At 37.5% G+C, this 5,272-nt stretch overlaps 1 long non-coding RNA gene across 1 annotated transcript; it reads right to left on the reverse strand.

Annotated features, from left to right (window-relative positions):
* Positions 1–226: 226 nt before the first annotated feature.
* LOC128291672 (uncharacterized) lies at positions 227–1,027 on the reverse strand. Its single transcript, XR_008281492.1, has 2 exons — positions 977–1,027; positions 227–457 (listed from the first exon to the last, which is right to left on the reverse strand). It is a non-coding gene; the product is annotated as an uncharacterized LOC128291672 (long non-coding RNA).
* Positions 1,028–5,272: the final 4,245 nt, after the last annotated feature.

A 5,272-nucleotide genomic window follows, 5' to 3' on the forward strand; every position in this document is an offset into this window, starting at 1 on the left:
CAAAACGTAAATATCTCATAAAATACAACTCTTTTACCAATTTTGTTTCTTCCATATAAAAATAGATTCATTAAAATTCAATTACATATTTTATTCATCATCTAATTCACTTTATACTATTTTTGGTATATTTTCAAAGTTGGACTACTGTTACTGCCCAAATCTGTTTTAGTATAAAATGTTGATAACTAAGTTTATAACATCTTCATTTCTTCTCTCTACAACATTTACCAACAATTCCTCTTATTACTCTTCACTAACATATCAAAACATACCATTCTTAAGGTTTTGGTAACATTTACAAAACATACCAAAATATCATTTAACAACTTAGATACTTTCAATATAACCAAAAGACATCCTAGGTACAATGCCATTTTCCAAAAAGATAGAAACTTCACCAATTTGAGTTTGGGGATCGGCTTGTATGCTGAGTCCTTATACTTTCGTACCTAGCCTGTGCACGGAAACAAACCGTACGCTGAGAATACTCTCAGTGGTATTTCCATAAACAATAGCTTAATCAACTTTAAAACATGGTAATTCAAACACATTATTGCTATTATTCAATATCAATCAGTACTTTAATAACCTTTACTTTATGTACCCTTATTAACATAACTCGGACACTAACGGATACACGGATCCAACCCACACTCGGGATAAGCACATAGTGCTTCATCGAACAAATCCGAACTTTAACATTATAGTACACAAAGTACTTCATCGGAACAAATCCGAACTTTAACGATGAGTCGACACATAGTGTCTCATCGACTCAATGTCGGAATATTCCAATACTTCCAATTCCTATGACATGTCAACTATATCAAACTAGCCCGAAACATTGTTAATAGGGTATTCAAAATCACATTCATTTCAATATGGTAAAAATACTTACCTCATTCACATTTTCATACAATATAAATATCAAATATAGCAATAACGATTAAGCTCGGTTTATAGAAATACAAACCACTATTTATCGAATTTAATCGATATCTTCGTTCACTTTCTCTTTTCCTTCTTTGATGACGTATCCGATTGCTACGTTTGCTACTAACAATCATACAATTAAAATTCATCAATATACTAATTCATAAAACACATTTTCACTTTCTATCAAACTTTTACAAAAATTCCAATTTCGTCCTTTTTCCATTACTAATCTTTTTCTTTAACTTAAGCTTCATATTCTCTTTTAATCAACTCATTAACAATTTCTAACTCATAAAATTCATTATAAAACATAAATTTTGAGCTCTATTCAACTTAATCCCTATTTAAACCTAACTTAGAATTCTTTTAATAAATCACTCAATTTTCACTTCTAACTTCAATTCCTATCAATTTAACCCATAAAACCTCAATTTATTCAACTAAATCAATATCTAAAAATTTTCTATTTTTCTTCATTTTAACCTCATACATGTAGAACTTTGAATTAGGCATCCATAAACATAAAAATCATAAGAAAATGAGCTAAAACAACTTACCAATTAAACTTTAGGGCCTTAATCCTCAAATTTCCCTTTTCTTTTCTTTCTTTCTTTCCTTCTTTCTTTCTCACGTTTGCTCTCTGTAACTCTTTCTATGTTTATTTACTCATTATTCTTTATTCATTATACTATATTATATTATTATTAACCTATAATAAATATAAAATTAACATGTGTAATAGCTATAACATAAAATATCTTATAGCTATTACACATATATACTAACTATTACACATGTTATATCATACATTCACACACATGGCACTTAGGGTCTAATTGCTAGATTAGTCCCTTTTACTTCTTTAATCTATAATTAAACTTTTATTCCTTATGCAATTTAATCCTTTAAACTAAATTCAAGCTACTTCACTTAATTAAACACTAAATAACCATTCAACTATAATTCATAAATATTTCTAATAAATATTCATGAATAAATTTCACGGAAACAGTACTCAAGACTCAATTTCCGATACCGTAACTTTCGGTTCATTACAAGTTAGCCAAGTAATACCGAACCTAACCCAAGGGAACAACTCAACGCAATTAATATTCAAGATGACGAAAGAGTCATTGAGCCTGAACCAGAATCGAGGCAAGAAATTATGGTAAGCAAAGGTCAAGGTGAGGTAGATCAAAATACAAACAAACCAGTAACTGTCAAATATAAACCTCGTGTGCCATACCACAACGCGACAAGGAAAGACCGCTAGATGAACAATTTGGTAAATTCCTTAAACTCTTAAAAAAATTACATATTAACTTACCGTTTATTGAAGCTCTTTCACAGATGGCAAACGCAATGAAATTTTTAAAGGAACTTTTAGCAAATAAGCGGAAGTTAGACGAGGCGTCGCATGTGGAGCTGAACGCAGTTTGCTCAGCCATTTTCCAAAATAAACTACCCAACAAACTAAAAGACCCAGGGAGCTTTACTGTTCCTTGCTTAATTGGTAGTTTAGATGTTAATCATGCATTAGCTGATCTAGGGGCTAGTATCAACGTCATGCCTTACAAAATGTTTAAGCAACTAAGTCTCGGGAAACCCAAACAGACTAGGATGAGCATTCAATTAGAAGATAAAACTATAAGATTCCCTAGAGGTATTATTAAATATGTGCTAGTTAAAATCGATAAATTTATATTTCCCGTTGACTTTATTGCTTTAGACATAGAATACGATAGCAACACTCCCTTAATTCTAGGAAGGCCCTTTTTAGCAATTGCTAAAACCATCATTGATGTTGGCACAGGTGAACTCAAACTCCGGGTGGCAGACGAAACAATCACCCTTCAAGCTCGCAATTCTGGCAACACATCAGGAATTGAAAGTGATCATTTAAACCATTCTACTAAAACTAACAATATGGTGCAACCTACTTTGCAGAAAATGAGTCTGAAGGAAGCACACGAGTCATTCTCAAGCACTAGTAGAGGACCTGTTCATGAAGATCGAAGATTACAAATCGAGGAACTCGATGAATGGTGGACGCACAAACCAAAAACACTAAAAAAATCGAAACTACGCCAAAACGAGCCTGATACCTCTCCAAATCAACTTAAGGTTGGTGATAAGGTCTTATTAAATACCACAGATCCCCACATTGTCACTACCACACTGAATGAGGAAATCCCTCTTACGGTACTCAGTATTTTTCCATTCGGTACGGTGGAGGTGAGTCATTCCAAGTTTGGCACTTTTAAGGTAAACAACACCCGATTAAAACCTTATTTTGATGAGGTTGATAGCAGGAATGAGGAGTATAAACTCCTCAAACCACCATGACCCTTCACTGGAGAGGTAAGTCGAGCTTAGACTATAAATAAGCGCTTCTCAGGAGGCAACCCGAGCACTAACAATATTAATTTCTTTAAATTTTGGTATTTAACTCCTAACTTACTAATAGAAATCTTGAATACAGGTGTTTCCACAGAGACACGGCCAAACATACGGGCGTGCTTAAGGCCGTATGAAAACAGGGTAAAAGATTTCCCTAACACGGGCTACAATTAAACGCCACAGCCGTACGAAATGGCTGTGGTCAAGCTTACCTAAATAACACGGGCGTGCGACACGCTAGTGTAGAAGAACCGTGGTCGAGCCTGCCAAAATAGCACGGGCGTTCGACACGCTCATGTGGAACACCCGTGGTCGAACCTTAACACGGGCGTGAGGCTTGTATACATGGGCGTGGGAGAAGCGAACAAAGCTAGACACGATCGTGTGACACAGCCGTGTGAACCCACACGCTCGAGGAACACAGACGTGTACTAAATGTCAGACACGCCTAAATTTGAAACTCGTGAATCATACGGGCTGAAATTGGGGAACACGGGCGTGTGTCATGGCCATGTACCCCAAAATCTATAAATATCCTGCACTATTCACTTTCTTCCCCATTTAGAAACCCTAACCCCAGCCGCTGCAACTCCACACGGCCTCCCTGCCACACCCGTGCACCGCCTCCAACTTCGTTTTTAACACTCAATCTCTCTCCCTTAGCGTTTGTTTACTCCTTTCATTGCTTTCGAACTATTTTTCATTTTGCTCATTATTTTATCATTTAATTTGCATTCTTAGGTTAGTTATTTTACATTGCGTGTTAAATCAAGTTATTAGGGAAACCTCATACCCATGACTTGACCATGCTCATTCTTATGATATTTCCATGCCACTGTCTATCATTCAATTTGCATTTTTCAATCATGTTGTTAGAAAAGCCTTACTCTTTGTTTCTACATATGCCATTACTACGCCCATTTTCATACAATGATAAGGTCACGAAATTATTATATTAGTTATGTTTGGTTGTGGCTAAAATTCTGTTTTTTTATTTAAAAATTGTATTCCCTTTACTTTGACCACTCATCAAGATAACTTGATGGTTCTAAACGCAGGTACCATGTCATCTTCACGTGGTAAAAAGGCCGCTATAGCTACTTCGAATAAGAGGAAGGAAGCATCATCTTTCGCGGGTCTAACCACGAAAATTTGTCACCCTCTCTTGTAGTTCCCCCGAGGGCCCCAAGAAGAGCTTTTCCAAATACTTCGGGCCTGACCCTTAATTGCGGGCCGCTGCATCGACTGGGCTACCGTAAAACAAGTTCAGATGGCTAATGCGATTCAGGCCCTCCTAACCACTGACCCTTGGGAGCTGTTCTTTGAGATTATCGAGCCGATGTATCTCAAGCTCACGATGAAACTATGCTCAACGTTCCATCTTCAGACCGTAATGACAAATTACAATAATCCCGGCACGGTCCAGTTTCGCCTAGGTGGGTTAGTCCGCCAGCTAAGCGTCCCAGAGTTTGGTGCTGCACTAGGCTTATATACGGAGGAGTTCAAGGAGGAAAATGAACTACATGCTCTCACTCACCACATACATTTTTCTTCCTTTAAGTGCTGGCACACTTTGGCCTCTAGCGTAGCCTCCTACAATCCTAGTCGCTCCAAGGCATCAGTTCTCCCACCATCCCTGAGGTACCTACACGCCATTTTGGCTCACACGATTACAGCGAGGTGAGAGAGTACTGGATTCGTCAACACTCACGATGCCTACTTCTTATGGTGTATGTCGCAAGGGTACGTCATCGACCTTGCCTATTTCATCGCCCTTGCAATTCAGCACCAGACGGAGCAGCATCAGAAGGGGGTCATCTCCATTGGCCTCTACGTGACTCGACTGGCATGACAGTTTGGGCTCCTAAACACTGCGGCCCAAGAATCATCCCTCACCCTCATCAGCCAGATGTCTCCACAAGGCATCTCGAGT

The sequence above is a fragment of the Gossypium arboreum genome, chromosome 4 (assembly GCF_025698485.1).
Source record: "Gossypium arboreum isolate Shixiya-1 chromosome 4, ASM2569848v2, whole genome shotgun sequence".
Lineage (NCBI taxonomy): Eukaryota > Viridiplantae > Streptophyta > Magnoliopsida > Malvales > Malvaceae > Gossypium > Gossypium arboreum.